Source organism: Stenella coeruleoalba (assembly GCF_951394435.1).
Source record: "Stenella coeruleoalba genome assembly, chromosome: 7".
In the NCBI taxonomy this organism is placed as follows: Eukaryota; Metazoa; Chordata; class Mammalia; order Artiodactyla; family Delphinidae; genus Stenella; species Stenella coeruleoalba.
In genome coordinates this window covers 37,604,213-37,625,428 of record NC_137153.1, presented here as the reverse complement: position 1 = coordinate 37,625,428, position 21,216 = coordinate 37,604,213, and the positions used below count along the sequence as shown (strand labels likewise).

The 21,216-nt window shown below is 37.6% G+C and overlaps 1 protein-coding gene across 2 annotated transcripts in view; it reads left to right on the top strand.

Moving 5' to 3' along the window:
- Positions 1-4,326: 4,326 nt before the first annotated feature.
- Positions 4,327-21,216, top strand: part of AOPEP (aminopeptidase O (putative)) — a 359,010-nt gene continuing 342,120 nt past the window's right edge. For both annotated transcript variants that reach the window (XM_079927637.1, XM_079927636.1), the window contains exon 1: positions 4,327-4,507. The gene's annotated coding sequence lies outside the window, so the exon portion shown is untranslated. The remainder of the gene's footprint in view (positions 4,508-21,216) is intronic.

Genomic DNA, 21,216 nt, shown 5'->3' with positions numbered 1-21,216 from the left:
TGAGATTTAGCTTTAAGAAGTAATATGCAAAGTAAGGTAAGCCAAAGTGGGGCTGGGGGTATATTTTCCCTTCCGTTGCTGGCCTGGGTATTTTACAAGTTTGATGGGTTCTTCTCCATCTAAAGATAAATACTATATTTAAAAATATCTGAAGACTGAAGCTACAAAAGCAAAACTAGAGATAGAGAATTAAAAAAAGACAGTGAGTTTCAATTCTTTAAATTTTCATTTTTTTCCAAGATAACCTTTATTTATTTATTTATTTTTCATGTTTGAAAATGAAACATTTATTGCTGTGTTTATGTATCAAGTATATAAACTGACTTGATTTACCTTTTTCTACGTATTTTGAGGTATAAGAAACTGACATTAAAGTATCAGGGTTTTTATAATCTTTCAAATTAAAACCAAAGGATCTCCTCTGTAGGAAAGGTGGCACTTACATAATTATAATTTCAAGTGTTGTGCAAATAACCTTCAAGAACACACACCATATTTTACATAAACCAGAGTCTTAGAAATTGATTTCTTTAAAAAAAATTACATTTTTTCATAATAATTTATTCTGTAAAAGCTGACTTTTCCTACATAACCATGAGAAACAGGTAGAAAGAAAAAAGACAATGGAAGGGGGTCTTTATTTTTATGAGTACAAATATAACAAAGTGTCAACAAACAAAGTGTCAACAAAATATAACAAAGACATGGTGGTGATTGGTACTATATGAATGACTCAGAAAAACAAAATAGCTCATATCAAGTGATTTGCTGTCTTGGCTCTAGTTGTTTAACTGCCACATACAGAGTTTTAACTGCACACTTTTCTAGTTTTCTGAGTTCTTTTTAGCCTGAATCATCAAAATGAGAAAACTTCTACATCTAAACCAACTTTTTATAACTTGTTAATATCAGAAATGACCATGCTCGTGACTGCAATCCAAGTTTTAAAATTCTATTTGAAATCTTTAATATAAAACATAGTACTTTCTGGAGCAAATTTCATTATGCCAATTTAATGCCATGATCAACTTTATATTATAGTTAAACTGTCTTGTTTTTCCATTTTTACTAAAATCATTTTAGCTGGAATCAATTCCAGTTCTTTTACATTTGAAGTTATAATTCAGTATTATTTTTTCTCTTCATGAAATATACTAGCCATTGGAGCTTCTGACATCATGAACTTTCTTTTGTGGATAATTAACCAAGGCCAATTTTTTTTTCTGCACAAACTTTGTAGATCTAAATTTTGACATGAATATTTGATTTTTTTTTTTTTCCGCGATACGCGGGCCTCTCACTCTTGTGGCCTCTCCCGTTGCGGAGCACAGGATCCGGACGCGCAGGCTCAGCGGCCACGGCTCACGGGCCCAGCGGCTCCACGGCATGTGGGGTCTTCCCGCACCGGGGCACGAACCCGCGTCCCCTGCATCGGCAGGCGGACTCTCAACCACTGCGCCACCAGGGAATCCCTGAATATTTGATTTTTACATCAACTTTTACTAAACGACAAATTTTACCTTGTCTGTATTTCTCGGCTTTTTCAGTTTTCAATGTTACCAATCAGTAGTTCTTTTTCAGCCAGTGTTTATTCTACAATAAAATTGTGTCCAGTTTTAGTCAATGTTAATTTCATTTTGTATTGATTATTTTTATCAAGTCCAGTTTTTCCTGTCAATCTAGCCACAGTATTCTTGGTATTCAGATAGCCAGGCCAGGGAGTTCTTTGGCGGTCCAGTGGGTAGGACTCTGCGCTTTCACTGCTGAGGGCCAGGGTTCAATCCCTGGTCGGGGAACTAAGATCTGGCAAGCAGTGTGGAGCTGCACAAAAAAAAAGAAAAAGAAAAAAAAAAGCCAGGCCAAAAACCAACAAAAAAGTGATAAGTAACTACTCTGACAAATTTGGTGGCTTTATGAAACAGAATTTTTTTTTTAAGAAGATGTTGGGGGTAGGAGTTTATTAATTTTATTTAGTTTTGCTGTGTTGGGTCTTCATTTCTGTGCGAGGGCTTTCTCTAGTTGTGGCAAGCAGGAGCCACTCTTCATCGTGGTGCGCGGGCCTCTCACTATCGTGGCCTCTCTTGTTGCGGAGCACAGGCTCCAGATGCACAGGCTCAGTAGTTGTGGCTCACGGGCCTAGTTGCTCCGCGGCATGTGGGATCCGCCCAGACCGGGGCTCGAACCCGTGTCCCCTGCATTAGCAGGCAGATTCTCAACCACTGCGCCACCAGGGAAGCCCTATGAAACAGAATTTGACAATGGAACAGATCCTAGGAATCACCTAGTTCAATCCTTTCATTTAACAAGTGAAAAAACAGGTGTAGAGAGGTCACATGACTTGCCAGAGAGAGGTTAGAAAGGCTTGAGCAAAGGCAGTGATTGGTTAGAATGGAGGTGATGGGCAGATGTGATAAATATTGAAGAGATCAAGATCAGGACAAGGAGAGGAACAAGTCTGGGATGATGCTGGATTTCAGGCTTTGGTGAGTGGGTCGACATTGATGCTGTTAACTGAGACAGAATACTTGAGTAGGTTAGGTTTGGGGGCCAGGGTAGATAATGAGTTCAGTTTTAAATGTCCAGTTTGAGATGCCAACTGGATATCTCAGTGGAATCTGAGTACTTCAATAAGAAATTTTGAAAGGCTTGGGTGGTGAGATAGGCTTGGGAGTTATCAGCTTACAGGTGATAGTCACATGAAAGTAGACAAAAATCACCATCCTGGGAAGATATCCATCAAGGAGGCAAAGTTGTAGCTTGCAGGCCTCATCTGGCCTGCAGATGCATTTTGTTTGATCCAAAAAAGAGTTCAACAAAATTTGAATTAGTTACCAACATTTGAAATTTGAGAGATTTCATGTATCTGCATATTGATTTCTCTTTAAAAATGGGAGGATCTATCACTAGGAAAGATTGCTGGTTGGCAAAAATCAATTAGAGCTGAGTAGGGACCATGAGCTCCAGTTCTTCATAGTGTCTATCCACGAGGTTCATTCCTTTGTGTTCACTGCCTGGGCACTGTAGGCTTTTGGGCTTGCAGCCCCTGATGTAGCATAAGAAGATCAAGGGGTGAAGAGTTAAGGAAAAGGAAAGGAAAAAGGAGCCCCTTGATGGAAACTGAGGGGAGATGATCACAAAGGTAAGAGGAGAACTGAGAGGGCTTGGTAACAAAGAAGCAAAGGGATCAGGGTTGAAAGGAGGAGGAGAAAATCTTGTGAAGTATTAGAAATTGTCTTAGCTGTGTTATCCAGCTATTTGCAAAAGCCCAAAATTTAGAAGTCATTTTGACACCTTTCTTTCCCTATGGCCTTATCTAATCTATCTCCAAGTCTGTCATATCTAACTCCAAATTATTCCTTAAATTTGTTCACTTCTCTCCATCATTTCTTACCTGATCATTGCAAAAGCAACTGTTCTCTTTGAACCCTTTCTCGGACTCTAAATCGTTTATTCTTATACACAGCAGGCAGGGTGATCTTATAAAACCAGATCCTGTCACTTGCATGTTTAAAACTCTTCACTGGCTTCCCATTATAGTTAAAATAAAATCCATGCCTCCTGCAAAGAAACTTTGCGAGATCAGAACTCTCCTTGCCTTGTTAATCTCATCTTCTATTCTTCCCCTAGCCTATTTTCTCACTTTCTCAAGGGCACCACTACATTCAGTCCCCTCCCCATAGCTTTCCATCATTCTCTTGGTTGTTCTTGCTCCAGATCTTCATAGAGCTGGCTTCTTCCCTTCTCAGCTTAATGAGCCTCTTCATAGGGCACTTCTCTGACATCCTCCTTTAGTTTTTGAGTAACTCACATGATTTTTTTTGGTTTTTAAGTGAAAATAAAAGTTATGTTTACACTATACTGTAGTCTATTAAGTGTGCAATAGCATTATGTAAAAAAAAAACTTACCTTAATTAAAAATACTTTATTGCTAAAAAATGCTATTATCTGACAATGGCAGGGTTGCCCAGTGGCATAAAGTGAAGGGCAATAAAATGAGATGCGCCTAAAATATCTTTGGTGAATTATTCAATGTTTGCTTTCTCCATGAGGAAGCATTGTGTCTGTTTTGTCATCGCTGTATCCCAGATTCTGTAACAGTGCTTGCCTGGAACACAATAGGACTTAAATAAACAGTGCTGGAACGAACGAGTATACAAACAAGAGTTATATACGGAAGAGGAAGAGCAAAATAAAGAATAAAAAGTCCATGTCTGTATTTCAATAACATTTTTTTTATTAAGTCCCTATAAGATTTTGCAACTAGGAGTAGGAGGGTAAGACGGCGACCCTACAAAATCCAAAACAAGCCTTTTTCACGCCTTCCCAAGCCCCAGGCAGCTCCGCGCCTGCGCAGACCTCCACTGCCCACCCCCTGCACTCAAGGGGCGGGGCCAGGCGGACGGCGGCTCGGGCGCGCGAGGATGACGTCACTCGGCGCGTGCCCGGGTAGCCCGTGGTAACACCTAGTCTGCGGAAGTGGAGACGAGCGGGCAGGCGGCTGACACAGGTAACCTGAGCGCTCCCTGTTGGGTCCCTGCCTTCCTCTCCAGCGGCACCTGGATGGCGGCGGGGTCAGCAGCGTCCCGTTTTGAAGGCAGCCAGGAGCCCACCCCTACCCTCATCTTTCTTGATCACCTGGGTTCCCATTCCCTCTCAGTCCTTCCAGGCTTCTGAAGCTGAACCAGTTCTGGGGACTGGGCTGAGCCTGCCACTTCTTTCCGCCTCCACCCTGGGTGGTGATGGGCTCTGACGCTCCTCTCCCCGGTGGCACAGACATTTCCCAGACTGCAGTTGCCGCCTCCTTCCTCTGTTGCCTCCAAGGCCCACCTAACCCGCCTCTCTCCGCTCCTAGCCCCACAGGGCTCATCTCCAATCTTGTTTAAGGAGACAGAACAGTTTCCGATTCTGTTCATTTCCACTTGCAGTGACACCCGGCCACCTTCCCTCCTCCCCGAGGATCCTTACTGAGAGCACCAAGTTTTGAGTTATTGTGTCCCTAAAGAGCATTCGTTCACTGTCAGTCTGGAGTTTTGCTCATTAAGGCATGTTTGTTGGGTAAGGGGGTGGCGCAGTAATGTGAAAATATATTGCTATAATAAATGATCCACATGGCATCCAGTCAACCGTCGAGATAGATGAAACAGTTACAGCATTTCATTAAAATGCTCCTGTCCTGTATTTCTTTTTTGTTTTCAAGCAATGATTACAATTATCCTCGCAAAAGTAGCCGTCAAAATAAATAAGCAACAGTACCGAACTAGGAATGTTTAGACCGCCAAAAAATGATAGGATTCGTATTGTTGATAAAGGAATGCGGGTTATTACAAAACCAACCAGAAAAGATATGGGTGGGGAAACAGGATTCCGACGTTTTTGTCTCATTTGATGATTTGGTTTTGTATTTTCTTGTACTTTCATATGCTCCATTTTTGAATAGGGCATATGGTACTGTACTTACTGTAATTCTGAGAAGCCTACGAATGACTTGCTAATTGGTAAGATTAGGCTCTTACATTTGGGGGACAAAGTAGAAAAAGGTTAGGGAATAATAGTAGTCGCTGTTTGTTGACCATCTGCTATATCCCAGGGACTGTGTTCAGCACTTTGCATGTGTTTTTTCCTTAGCTCACACAAGAACCTTGTGAGTTAGGAATTAGTATCCTCAACTTACAGGGAAGGAAACTTTGGTTCAGGTATGTGAAATTAACTTGCCAAAAATTCATGGTAACTATACTGGTGGAGACAAGCTTGAAGTTCAGTTCTATGTATGAGTTGAAAGCCTGTACTTTTTTTTTTTTTATAACTCACTATGAGTGATCAGATTCTAGGCTTTTTACAATAATGACACAATTCTATGAGTTTATTCACTCATCTATCCAAATGATTTGACACTTTCTAATATCTTTAGTATTAAGTTCTTATATACCTAGAATCAAAACACGTGGAAACCTTAATTTATTTATGATCCCCCACACACACCACACACACACACACACACACACACACCACACACATACCATATTTCATTAAGAATGAGATAATTGGCAAATAAGATTGCTCAGTAACTTTCTGTTTAGAGCTCTCAGGGAATGAGTAATTTTGGACAGTTGAAAGTTTTACCCCTTTAGAAATGAAAATCATATTGACAGTTTTGGATGGAAAAAATTTAAATGCACTAAATAATTCTTTGCCTTCTAAAACAGTAAGTATACTGAACATATTTTAACTTTCCCTTATGTCTCAGAGCAGTCATTATGAATCTCATTTATTGTTGTGTTGTGATTTGGTGATTTCCTCAGGACATTTGTTATATTTGGCCCCCAAACTGCTTTGCATTTTGAGTTTTCCTAGACTTTATGTAGTGTACTCCTTAATATCACCAAGAGATTGTAAACCATAGCAATTAAAATTAAGGACCGGGAAAGCACACTTGCAGGATTCCAGTCCTTACGCTGCCACTTACTAGTAGGACAGTGAGCCCAGACAACGTGGTTGACCCCTCTACACCTCAGTTTCCTCATTTGTAAAATGGGAATAATAAGGATACTTGTTGTCTGAGGTTGCTGTGAGGGATGTGAGTTAGTAGTATATGTAAAGAGGTTATAACAAACCACGCATATTCTAAGAGCCATGTAAGTGTTTCTAATATTATTATTAGTCTGGTTTTGGCTTTTTGTTCTTTGAATATTATATTCTAGTTCTTTGAAAAATTTTTTTCTAATTTATTTTTATTTTTTTAATTGACGTATAGTTGATTTACAATGTTCTGTTATTTTCAAGTGTACAGCAAGGTGATTCAGTTATACATACATATATATATTCTTTTCCATTATAGATTATTACAAAACATTGAATATAGTTCCCTGTGCTACACAGTAGGTCCTTGTTGTTAATCTATTTTATATGTAGTAGTATGTATCTGTTAATCCCAAACTCCTAATTTATCCCTCCTGCCTCTTTCAACTTTGGTAACCATAAGTTCGTTTTCTGTGTCTATGAGTCTATTTCTGTTTTGTAAATAAGTTTGTTTGTATCCTTTTTTTAGATTCCACATATAAGTGATATCATATGGTATTTGTCTTTCTCTGTCTGACCTACTTCACTTAGTATGGTAATCTCTAGGTCCATCCATATTGCCATCCATATTGCTGCACATGGCATGATTTCATTCTTTTTATGACTGAGTAATATTCCATTGTACATATATACCACATCTTCTTTATCCATTCATCTGTTGATGGACCTTTAGTTTGCTTCCCTACCTTGGCTATTGTAAATAGTGCTGCTGTGAACATTGGGGTGCATATATCTTTTTCAATTAGAGTTTTTGTCTTTTCTGAATATATGCCCAGGAGTGGGATTGCAGGATCATATGGTAATTCTAATTTTAGTTTTTTAGGGAACCTCCATACCGTTCTCTATAGTGGCTGCACCAGTTTATATTCCTACCAACAGGGTAGGAGGGTTCCTTTTTCTCCACACCCTCTCCAGCATTTATTATTTGTAGACAATTTAATGATGGCCATTCTGACTGGTGTGAGGTGATACCTCACTGTAGTTTTGATTTGCATTTCTCTATGAAAATTGTTATTCTTTGAATAGTATTTGATATGTGGTAATTACAAGAAAATTAAATTATACTAACTAGAATCCTGTATCCTAACCTGTATGTTAATTAATTAATTTCTTTCTAGTTTGCTGATCTCTGCTTTATTTTCTTACTTTTTAACATCCTTATTGGAATATAATTGCCTTCAATGGTGTGTTAGTTTCTGCTTTATAACAAAGTGAATCAGCTATACGCATACATATATCCCCATATCTTCTCCATCTTGCGTCTCCCTCCCACCCTCCCTATCTCACCCCTCTAGGTGGTCACAAAGCACTGAGCTGATCTCCCTGTGCTATACAGCTGCTTCCCACTAGCTATCTGTCTTACATTTGGTAGTGTATATATGTCCATGCCACTCTATCACTTCATCCCAGCTTACCCTTCCCCCTCCTTGTGTCCTCAAGTCCATTCTCTATGTCTGCATCTTTATTCCTGTCCTGCCTCTAGGTTCTTCAGAACCTTTTTTTTTTATTTTCTAGATTCGATATATATGTGTTAGCATACGGTATTTGTTCTTCTATTTCTGACTTACTTCACTCTGTATGACAGACTCTAGGTCCATCCACCTCACTACAAATAACTCAATTTCGTTTCTTTTTATGGCTGAGTAATATTCCATTGTATATATGTGCCACATCTTCTTTATCCATTCATCTGTCGATGGACACTTAGATTGCTTCCATGTCCTGGCTATTGTAAACAGTGCTGCAGTGAACATTGTGGTACATGACTCTTTTTGAATTATAGTTTTCTCAGGGTATACACCCAGTATGGGGATTGCTGGGTCATATGGTAGTTCTGTTTTTACTTTTTAAGGAACCTCCATACTGTTCTCCATAGTGGCTGTATCAATTTACATTGCCATCAACATTGCAAGAGGGTTCGCTTTTCTCAACACCCTGTCCAGAATTTATGTTTGTAGATTTTTTGATGATGGCCATTCTGACTGCTGTGAGGTGATACCTCATTGTACTTTTGATTTGCATTTCTCTAATGATTAGTGATGTTGAGCATTCTTTCATGTGTTTGTTAGCTATCTGTATATCTTCTTTGGAGAAATATCTATTTAGGTCTTCTGCCCATTTTTGGATTGGGTTGTTTTTTTGATATTGAGCTTCATGAGTTGCTTGTAAATTTTGGAGATTAGTCCTTTGTCAGTTGCTTCATTTGCAAATATTTTCTCCCATTCTGAGGGTTGTCCTTTCGTCTTGTTTATGGTTTCTGTTGCTGTGCAAAAGCTTTTAAGTTTCATTAGGTCCCATGTGTTTATTTTTGTTTTGATTTCCATTTCTCTAGGAGGTGGGACAAAAAGGATCTTGCTGTGATTTATGTCATACAGTGTTCTGCCTATGTTTTCCTCTAAGAGTTTGATAGTTTCTGGCCTTACATTTAGGTCTTTAACCCATTTTGAGTTTATTTTTGTGTATGGTGTTAGGTAGTGTTCTAATTTTATTCTTTTACATGTAGCTGTCCAGTTTTCCCAGCATCACTTATTGAAGAGGCTGTCTTTTCTCCACTGTATATTCTTGCCTCCTTTATCAAAAATAAGGTGACCATATATGCATGGGTGTATCTGTGGGCTTTCCATCCTGTTCCATTGATCTATATTTCTGTTTTTGTGCCAGTACCATACTGTCATGATTACCGTAGCTTTGTAGTATAGTCCAAAGTTGGGGAGCCTGATTCCTCCAGTTTTGTTTTTCTTTCTCAAGATTGCTTTGGCTATTCGGGGTCTTTTGTGTTTCCATACAAATTGTGAAATTTTTTGTTCTAGTTCTGTGAAAAATTCCATTGGTAGTTTGATTGGGATTGCACTGAATCCGTAGATTGCTTTGGGTAGTATAGTCATTTTCACAATGTTGATTCTTCCAATCCAGGAACATGGTATGTCTCTCCATCTGTTGGTATCATCTTTAATTTCTTTCATCAGTGTCTTATAGTTTTCTGCATACAGGTCTTTTGTCTTCTTAGGCAGGTTTATTCCTAGGTATTTTATTCTTTTTGTTGCAGTGGTAAATGGGAGTGTTTCCTTAATTTCTCTTTCAGATTTTCCATCATTCGCATATAGGAATGCAAGAGATTTCTGTGCATTAATTTTGTATCCTGCTACTTTACCAAATTCATTGATTAGCTCTGGTAATTTTCTGGTAGTGTCTTTAGGATTCTCTGTGTATAGTATCATGTCATCTGCAAACAGTGACAGCTTTACTTCTTTTTTTCCAATTTGGATTCCTTTTATTTCTTCTTCTCTGATTGCTGTGGCTAAAACTTCCAAAACTATGTTGAATACTAGTGGTGACAGTGGGCAACCTTGTTTTGTTCCTGATCTTAGTGGAAATGGTTTCAGTTTTTCACCATTGAGAACGATGTTGGCTGTTTGTTTGTCCTATATGGCCCTTATTATGTTGAGGGTTACCCTCTATTAGGTATACCTAATACCTAATACCTAATACCTAATACCCTCCCTCTATTCCTACTTTATGGAGGGTTTTTATCATAAATGGGTGTTGAATTTTGTCCACAGCTTTTTCTGCATCTATTGAGATGGTCATATGGTTTTTCTCCTCCAGTTTGTTAATATGGTGTATCACATTGATTGATTTTCATATATTGAAGAATCCTTGCGTTCCTGGGATAAACCCCACTTGATCATGGTGTATGATCCTTTTAATGTGCTTTTGGATTCTGTTTGCTAGTATTTTGTTGAGGATTTTTGAATCTATGTTCATCAGTGATATTGGCCTGTAGTTTTCTTTCTTTGTGACATCTTTGCCTGGTTTTGGTATAGGGTGTTGGTGGCCTCGGAGAATGAGTTTGGGAGTGTTCCTCCCTGTGATATATTTTGGAAGAGTTTGAGAAGGATAGGTGTTAGCTCTTCTCTAAATGTTTGATAGAATGTGCCTGTGAAGCCATCTGGTCCTGGGCTTTTGTTTGTTGGAAGACTTTTAATCACAGTCTCAATTTCAGTGCTTGTGATTGGTCTGTTCGTATTTTCTATTTCCTCCTGGTTCAGTCTCAGGAGGTTGTGCTTTTCTAAGAATTTTTCCATTTTTGCAGGTTGTCAATTTTATTGGCATATAGTTGCTTGTAGTAATCTCTCATGATCCTTTGTATTTCTGCAGTGTCAGTTGTTATTTCTCCTTTTTCATTTCTAATTCTATTCATTTGAGTCTTCTCCCTGTTTTTCTTGATGAGTCTGGCTAATGGTTTATCAATTTTGTTTATCTTCTCAAAGAACCAGCTTTTAGTTTTATTGATTTTTGCTATCGTTTCCTTCATTTCTTTTTCATTTATTTCTGATCTGATCTTTATGATTTCTTTCCTTCTGCTAACTTTGGGGGTTTTTTGTTCTTCTTTCTCTAATTGCTTTAGCTGTAAGGTTAGGTTGTTTTTTTGAGGTGTTTCTTGTTTCTTGAGGTAGGGTTGTATTGCTACAAACTTCCCTCTTAGAACTGCTTTTGCTGCATCCCATAGGTTTTGGGTCATTGTGTTTTCATTGTCATTTGTTTCTAGGTATTTTTTGATTTCCTCTTTGATTTCTTCAGTGATCTCTTGCTTATTAAGTAGTGTATTGTTTAGCCTCCATGTATTTGTATTTTTTACAGATTTTTTCCTCTAATTGATATCTAGTCTTATGGTGTTGTGGTTGGAAAAGATACTTGATACGATTTCAGTTTTCTTAAGTTTATGAAGGCTTGAATTGCGGCCCAACATGATCTTTCCTGGAGAATGTTCCATGAGCACTTGAGAAGAAAGTGTATTCTGTTTTTGATGAATGGAATGTCCTGTAAATATCAATTAAGTCCTTCTTGTTTAATGTATCATTTAAAACTTGTGTCTCCTTATTTATTTTCATTTTGGATGGTTTGCCCATTGGTGAAAGTGGGGTGTTAAAGTCCCCTACTATTATTGTGTTACTGTCAATATCCCCTTTTATGGCTGTTAGCATTTGCCTTATGTATTGAGGTGCTCCTATGTTGGGTGCATGAATATTTATAATTTTTATATCTTCTTGGATTGATCCCTTGATCATTATGTAGTGTCCTTCTTTGTCTCTTGTAATAGTCTTTATATAAAGTCTATTTTGTCTGTTATGAAAATTGCTACTCCAGCTTTTTTTGACTTCCATTTGCATGGAATATCTTTTTCCATTCTCTCACTTTCTGTCCGTATGTGTCCCTAGGTCTGAAGTGGGTCTCTTGTAGACAGCAAATATACGGGTCTTGTTATTGTATCCATTCAGCCAGTCTGTGTCTTTTGGTTGGAGCGTTTAATCCATTTACATGTAAGGTACTTATAGATGTGTATGTTCCTATTACCATTTTCTTAATTGTTTTGGGTTTGTTATTGTAGGTCTTTTCTTTCTCTTGTGTTTCCTGCCTAGAGAAGTTCCTTCAGCATTTGTTGTAAAGCTGGTTTGGTGGTGCTGAATTCTCTTAGCTTTTGCTTGTCTGTAAATATTTTAATTTCTCCTCAAATCTGAATGAGATCCTTGCTGGGTAGAGTAATCTTGGTTGTAGGTTTTTCCGTTTCATCACTTTAAGTATGTCCTGCCACTCCCTCTGGCTTGCAGAGTTTCTGCTGAAAGATCAGCTGTTAACCTTTTGGGGATTCCCTCGTATGTTAATAGCTGCTTTTCCCTCGCTGCTTTTAATATTTTTTCTTTGTATTTAATTTTTGATAGTTTGATTAATATGTATCTTGGAGTGATTCTCCTTGGGTTTATCATGTATGGGACTCTCTGTGCTTCCTGGACTTGATTAACTATTTCCTTTCCCATATTAGGGAAGTTTTCAACTATAATCTCTTCAAATATTTCCTCAGTCCCTTTCTTTTTCTCTTCTTCTTCTCGGACCCGTATAATTTGAATGTTGGTGCGTTTAATGTTGTCCTAGTGGTTTCTGAGACTGTCCTCAATTCTTTTCATTCTTTTTTCTTTATTCTGCTCTGCAGTAGTTATTTCCACTATTTTATCTTCCAGGTCACTTATCTATTCTTCTGCCTCAGTTACTCTGCTATTGATTCCTTCTAGAGAATTTTTAACTTCATTTATTGTGTTGTTCATGATTGTTTGTTTGCTCTTTAGTTCTTCAAGTTCCTTGTTAAACGTTTCTTGTATTTTTTCCATTCTGTTTCCAGGATTTTGCATCATCTTTCCTATCTTTACTCTGAATTCTTTTTCAGGTATACTGCCTGTTTCCTCTTCATTTGTTTGGTCTGCAGGGATTTTACCTTGCTTCTTCACCTGCTGTGTTTCTCTGTCTTCTCATTTGGCCTAACTTACTGTGTTTGGGGTCTCCTTTTTGCAGGCTGCAGGTTTGTAGTTCCCGTTGTTTTTGCTGTCTGCCTCCAGTGGTAAGGTTGGTTCATTGGGTTGTGTAGGCTTCCTGGTGGAGGGGACCAGTGCCTGTGTTCTGGCGGATGAGGCTGGATCTTGTCTTTCTCGTGGGCAGGACTGTGTCCGGTGGTGTGTTTTGGGGTGTCTGTGACCTTATTATGATTTTAGGCAGCCTCTCTGCTAATGGGTGATGTTGTGTTCCTGTCTTGGTAGTTGTTTCACATAGGGTGTCCAGCACTGTAGCTTGCTGGTCATTGAGTGGAGCTGGGTCTTAGCGTTGAGATGGAGATCTCTGGGAGAGCTTTCGCCGTTTGATATTATGTGGAGCCAGGAGGTCTCTGGTGGACCAATGTCCTGAACTCGGCTCTCCCACCTCAGAGGCACAGGCCTGTCACCCGGCTGGAGCACCAGGCCCTGGGTGGTTCATGGTTTCTTAGGAAGTGTAGACAAACTGAAGTCTGGGGTTGCAGAAATCTCAAGCCCAGCTGGGGCTGGAAATTCTGCTTCCAAGCTCACTCGTGTTGTTAGCAGGTTTCAGTTTCATGTTGGCAGGTTTCAGTTTCTGGCTGGCTGTTGGCCAGAGGCTCAGTTCTTCTACCCGTATGTTAATTTATTAAATTCACTTTCATTGTGTCTTTGTAATGCAATATGCGTTTTTCTTAGAGTGTTTGGAGTAGAGCTTTCAAATATTTTCTTTTATTATATGTATTAAAATAATGGACTTTCAACGTCTGTTTGAATTTTGGGGGATATTTCAGTGTTTTAAATTATGGTTTACCAATACATGGGAACCCTCTCTACGTCTGAATTGAATGTCAGTTGATTTACACAACCCTTTATGGTGCCCTGGGCAGTTATACTATTGCACTCATGTTATCTTGCTTCTTTGTGGATAAGTACTTCTTTATAAAACCACCATTATGCATTGGCCTCATATAACGTTATCTCCTCAGTATAGTTCTCTTTCCTTCTATCTCCCTCATGGAAGTAAAAAACAAATTGACTCTATCAACAAGGTGAAATAATGTTCCGTATGAAATTTGCAAGGTATATAACCCATTTTCAGGTGTGTACTTTAATCCAAGACCAGCTAAGAGTTGATGTTGACTCCTTTGATGTCCCTAGTTAGGAACTTGAGAATAAATGATCTATCCTTTATTTTAATACTATTAAGGCTGATAATCATGTTAAATCTTCTTGTTGAAAATATAGGCTATAGTTTTAAAAAGTTTTTCTAAGATGGTAAAATGTATTTACATAATATAAAATTGAGTATTTTTATGTGTACAGCTCATTGGCATTAAGCACATTCACAGTGTTATTTAATTATCACCACTGTCCATTTTCAGAATTTTTTTATCTTCCCATACAGAAACTCTGTACCCATTAAACAACAACAACTCATTCCCCTCACTCCCTGTACCATCCTGCCCCAGCCCCTGTTAACCTCTATTCTACTTTTTGTCTCTATGAATTTGCCTATTCTAGGTTCCTCATGTGGGTGGAATCAGACACCATTTATCCTTTGTGTCTGGTTTAGTTCAATTGGCATGTTTGCAAGGTTCACCCAAGTTGTAGCATGTATCGGACTTTCATTCCTTTTATGGCTGAATAGCATTCCATTGTATTATCTACCATATGCTGTACTTCTGATGCATATTTAATTTTGCTTATTTAAAAACTTTTAAAATTTTCTGTTTTTTTAATTTATTTAAAAAAATTGATTTTAAAATAAAATTAAAAAAATAAATTTGATTTGAAGTCTTTAATCTGCTTTGATTTAATTTTGTTTATGATGTAAGATAGTGGTCCAGTTTCATTCTTTTGTATGTGGCTGTCCAATTTTCCCAACTCCATTTATTGAAGAGATTGTCCTCTCCTCATTGTATATTCTTGGCTCCTTTGTCATAAGTTAATTGACCATACATACTAAAAAAACCAAAAACAGTTCACCAATTTCTCCCACCGCCCACCTCTTGCCACTGGCAACCACCAATCTGTTCTCTGTATCTGTGAGCCTGGTTATTGATTGATTGATTGATTCCACATGTTAGAGAACATAATATGGTATTTATTTTTTTCTCTCTGCCTTATTTCACTTAGCACAATGCCCTTGTGGTTCATCCATGTTGTCACAAATGGCAGGACTTCATTCTTTTTTATGTCTGAATAATATTCTGTTGTGCGTATATACCACACTTTATCTATTTGTTCATGGATGAACACTTAGGCTGTTTCCTTATCTTGGCTATTGTAAATAATGCTGCAGTGAACATGGGGTGCATATATCTTTTTGAGTTAGTGTTTTTGTTTTATTTGGATAAATACCCAGAAATGAAATAGCTGGATCATATGGTAGTTTTACTTTTAATTTTTGAGGAACCTCTCTACTGTTTTCCATAGTGGCTGCACCAATTTACATTCCCACCAACAGTATACAAGGGTTCCCTTTTCACTACATCCTGGCCAACACTTGTTATTTTTAGTCTTTTTGAAAATAAGCATTCTAACAGGTGTGAGGTGATATCTCATTGTGGTTTTGATTTGCATTTCCCTGATAATTAGTGATGTCGAGCACCTTTTCATATACCTGTTGGCCGTGTGTAACGTCTTTTTTAGATAAATGGGTATTCAGGTACTTTGCCCATTTTTAAATTGGATTTTATTGTTGTTGTTATTGAGTTGTATGAATTCTTTATATATTTTGGATATCAGCCCTTTATCAGATATATGATTTGCAATTATTTTCTCCCATTCAGTAGGTTGCCTTTTCATTTTGTTGATGGTTTCCTTCACTCTGCAGAAACTTTAGTTTGTTGTAGCCCCACTTTATTTTTGCTTTTGTTGCTTTTGCTTTTGGTATCAGACGCAAAAACTCATCGCAAAGACTGATATCAAGGAGCTTACAACCTATATTTTCTTCTAGGAGTTTTATGGTTTCAGATCTTACATTCAAGTCTTTAATCTGTTTTGAGTTGATTTTGTATGTGATGTAAGATAGTGGTCCAGTTTCATTCTTTTGTATGTGACTGTCCAACTTTCCCAACACCATTTATTGAAGAGATTGTCCTTTCCTCATTGTATATTCTTGGCTCCTTTGTCATAAGTTAATTGACCATACATGCATAGGTTTATTCCTAGGTTAACTATTCTGTTCAGTTAATTATGTGTCTTGTTTTGTGTGTATATGTGTGTGTGTGTGTGTGTGTGTGTGTGAATTATGCCTGTTTATACTTCTCATTTCATGTGGTATGAACTTAACACTCATACCAGATTTGATTTGAGTCAGATTTGATTTGAGTCAGATTTGATTTGACTGTGAGTGCCTAGAGGATCAGGATTGGAGATATCAACTGAAATAACATTGTTATTGAACTGTGAACAAAACACCTGGTAACAGTGTTAAACTGGAGCTTGAGCATACATTATAGTGTTGTTTTTCTTCTCACCTAATATTTAGTCAAAAAATAAGAAGGAAAATAATAATAATGATAACTTTACCCAATATTTCTATAGCATTTACAGTATGCTAGGCATTGTTCCAAGCACTTTACCTATGAAGTAGGTAATATCATTGTTCTGTTTTACAGGTGAAGAAACTGAGGCACAGAGAAATTAAATGAATTTTTAAGATTACGAGGCTGGTAGGTGGTGACATTGGGAGTTTACCCAGTCTGTGTGGCTCTATTGGCTCTAGCTCAACTGGCTCTAGTTGATTTATCCTAAATTTTGAGTTGACCAACCATTAGGTCATTATCAACTTTACAATGTAAATTGTTTTGTCTAACACACTCTTTCTCTACCCTCTTCTTCTATATGATCTTCAAAACAGGACATTACTTCTGAGCTTAGTAGACAACAGAAGAGCAACTGAACCCAAACTGTCAAAAGAGTAACAGGTGCTTCTCATTTGAGTGGGGTGACAGCATTTTAATGGGATTCAGACTGCATTTTCACAGCTTAGTTTGTATTATCTCCTTGTCTTTGAAAAGTAGATCCTAAAACTTTTTATGATCTCATATTGCATATATATTGTGTTGGTGTTTGACTTTAGATATTGTACAATTCCTACACTACTGTTTTGTGGGTAGAGAAAGCTTTCTGTTCATAATGTTGTTATTGACTGTCACAGTGGTTTATAGTGCACTCATTTTATATCTAACTCATTCTATGTTGCTTGATTCCTGAAGAAATTATTTTGAAATAGCATTTTTCTATATATATAGTCAGCTTCATTACACTTTTTTCTTGGCTTTTTCTTTTGCTTACATTTTATTTCTTTGACACTTGTAACTGAAGGTTTAGTTTTTTGAAACTGATGGTAATCAGGATATGCTGGCTATATTTTGGCAGCAAAGGGGACATATCAGCCTGTTTCTTTTGGCACCAATAATATCTTGCATATGTAGCAAGTATGGTGCATATTTGGAGGTAGGAACTCTCAGAGTATTGTCTGGTAGAAATAGAATTATAGAATGAATGTTAAGGGTTCAAAGGTCCTTAGATATATCTCTTTTACCCTTCATTCAGCATTTGGGAATCTGAAGCTTGAGATGAAATGATTTGCCTGTATTTATACAGTATTAGAATCCATTTTTTTAAAAAAAGAGTACCAGTGTTCTGTGTTCTTTTGAATCATACCTCATTGTATTTGTGTAGCATTCTTACTGGTAAGAAGGGACTTCCAAGTTTTTTACCTGTATACCCTTAATTATGATTCTTCTTAGAATAATATGTCTGGGTGAGAAATAATGACCTGAATTAGACAGGTTGCAGAGAGAATGAATATGATGGATCCAAGAGATACTTAGATTAAATTGATAGGACTTTGCAATTGTTTATGTGTAGGTGAGAGTAAGAAATCTAGGATGATCCTTAGGATTCTACTGTGGGTAACTGGGTAGATGGTGATGTCATTCACTAGGAAAACTTAGAAGAAATCAGGGCCGGATGTATGATTTGAAGTGACTAGAGCATGGATTGCACAAACAAGTGAGAAAGATTGAAGCTAGAACTACAGGACACACAGACATCTAAGAGGTGGGAGAAGGAAAGGCCAAAGAGGTATGTATGGAGGAGAGAATGGTGTTGCAAGCACCAAAAGAGGAGAAAATTTTAAGGAGGGCACGGTAATTTGTGTTAATGCTCCAAAATTAAGGGCTGAAAGAACCCACCGAAGTTGATAACTAGGAAGTCATTTGCCTCCACTGTGGAGTCTTGGTGGCATAGTAGGGATGTGAGCAGGGAGATGGAGTAATGACAACAGAGTAAAGGCAGTTCTTTTAAGGAATTTTGCTATGATGAGAGAGATGTGGAAGGAAAGGTTTTTGTTCATTCGTTCATTTGTACTTTTTTTCTCCTAAAAATAAAAGGGCTGGAAAAGAGGAAGAAGTTGAGGTAGATGATTTAGGGGGCTGGATAATTGATGAAGCAGGGTCCAGGAGGAGACCAGCAAGTGATGATATCCAGAGCGTAGGCCATGATCAGAGTTTGCTGGGACAGGGGGGACATTTCTTCCATTCTCCTAGGGAGAAAGGTGGGGATAGATGTAAAAAATTCTCCCATAGGATGGGGAAGGAATATGTGGAAGTTCTTGTCTAGTGGTAGCAAAATGTCTTTTGTGAAGCAGCTAAAGTTGCTGACATTGAGTGTTTGATTTGGGGGAGAGTGGGGAATTGAGGGGACAGGTAGTGTTTAGAATAGTCACTGAGGGAAAAAGATAGGAGTCAAGGGGTGACTAGCAAGAGACAAGAAGAGTTGCCTGCCTGATTATGCTGAGGGTTTTGCTGAGGTTGGAATCTGTGAATATGTACTGTCAGCTATTTTTGTGATTACGTGATATTTATTTGTTTGTTTTGCTTTTGTTGAGCTCTGTACACCAAGTTTAGAAGTAGAAAATTGGAATGATTCAATTGGTTGAGAGTTATGTTTTATAGAACAGGTGTGTCAGAAGGATGAAAGGGCAAGAGAATTTAGGTTAAAATGTCCTAAGAGTGATTGAACAAATAGACCACATTATCTAAAGAGGACCATAGAGCAGGTATTCTCAACTTTAGAAACATTTATAATTTTCTGTTGTAGGGGCTGTCCTATGCATTGTAGGGTGTTTAACATCCCTGGCCTCTACCTACTAGACGCCAGTAACAACCCCCTCCTGTTGTAACAATCAAAAATGTCTCCAGACATTGTCAACTGCCCTCTGAGGGGCAAAATCACTTCTGATTGGAACCACTGCCTTAGAGTCAGAAGAAGCAGATCGATTGGACATAAGAGGAAGGGTGAGGGACTGGGGTCTCAATGCAGTAAGTAAAAGAGTTGGCAAGTAAGCCAGAGAAAGAGTGGGGAGAGTAAGAGGTCGTGTTCTGAGATTAGATTATGGAAATTACATATTTTATTTTATTTTATTTTGAAAATTACATATTTTAGATGTAGATCTATTCCAAGTAATAAAAATGTCAAGAATGGACCATTGGTTTGCTGAGTGGAGTGAAGATGAAGGTTGTTGGCACTGAGTAGGTAATTTTGGGAGAGAGAGAAAGTAGCCAGAGCAAGTTGGAAAAGCAGTCATGGGCCATCCTAAGAGATTCTGAAATAAGACAAGAACTAAGACTTTCTGGATGTTTGTTTTCTTACTCTATCCAGTAAGTGTTAGTCAACTCTTTTTCTAACACTGTCAATTCCCTGAACTTGTACTTCCCTCCTGCAGTGTTTTAAAAAGTCATGGAATTCATCCAGTTTGGTTTTCTTGCAGTGTTTTTTTAGGTGAGTAGTTGTTTTTTGTTTCTTTTTCAATATTTCCTGATCTGATTTTGTGATCCTTTACCTCTAAATATTCTGCTTTTCAAAAGGCCCTGGTTCTGTGCTATGTGACCTAATTTCAGAACATTTCTTTTGTGTTTGGGCATCTCAGTCATTGGCTGAAGTAATGTCAACTTATCATTAAATCTTACAACCTCTTAGAAGTATTCTTCTCCCCTGCCTTCTCCCACCTGCTCTTTATTGTTTCATATTTATTTGGAACATATAATTATGTTTGTACAATTTTAATTGACAGGTAATTACAATGGACTCAGTAAGCAGGACATAAACTACTAGTAGAATACGCCTATAAATATGCTTTATTCTATGTTTGATTAATCCAGACTTCAGTGGAAGTTGTTTTTTTGCCTTATCTTAATGAACTTACCCTGCATTATTCATCAAGAATGGGTACTAACTTGTACCTCTTTTACAAAGAGTTAAAAATTATATATATTATCAACAGATACAAGCTGACCTAGTTTTTGTTATTATATCACAAGTATTGTCATTGCAAGCTAGGAAATAAGTAGGTGACATTAAAAGCCTTGACCTTTTGATTGGAACATTTAGTCCATTTGCATTTAAAGTAATTTTATTTTTATTCATTTATTTTATTGAAGTATAGTTAATTTACAATGTTGTGTTAGTTTCAAGTGTACAGCAAAGTGATTCTTTTTTATGACTAATATTCCACTATATCTATCTATATCTATATCTATCTATCTATCTATACCACATCTTTATCCATTCATCTGTTGATGGACATTTAGGTTGCTTCCATGTCTTGGCTATTGTAAATAGTGCTGCTATGAACAATACATATTGGGGTGCATGTATCGTTTCAAATTAGAGTTTTCTTTGGATATATGTCCCGGAGTGGGATTGCAGGATCATATGGTAATTCTATTTTTAGTTTTTTAAGGAACCTCCATACTGTTTTCCATAGTGGTTACACCAATTTACATTCCCACCAACAGTGTAGGAGGATTCCTTTTTCTCTACACCCTCTCCGGACTTTTTATTGATGGCCATCTGACTGGTGTTTTTCAGTTTAATTAAGTCCCATTTGTTTATTTTTATTTCCATTACTCTAGGAGATGGTTCCCCCAAAATATTGCTGCAACGTGTGTCAAAGAGTGTTCTGCCTATGTTTTCCTCTAGGAGTTTTATAGTATCCAGTCTTACATTTCGGTCTTTAATCCATTTTGAGTTTATTTTTATGTATCGTATTAAAGAATGTTCTGATTTCATTCTTTTTCATGTTGCTGTCCAGTTTTCCCAGCATCACTTATTGAAGAGACTGTCTTTTTTCCCTTGTATATTCTTGCCTCCTAATAATTGACCATAGATTAATTGACCATAAGTGTGTGGGTTTCTTTCTGGGCTTTCTGTCTTGTTCCATTGATCTATATGTCTGTTTTTTTTGTGCCAGTACCATTCTGCTTTGATTACTGTAGCTTTGTAG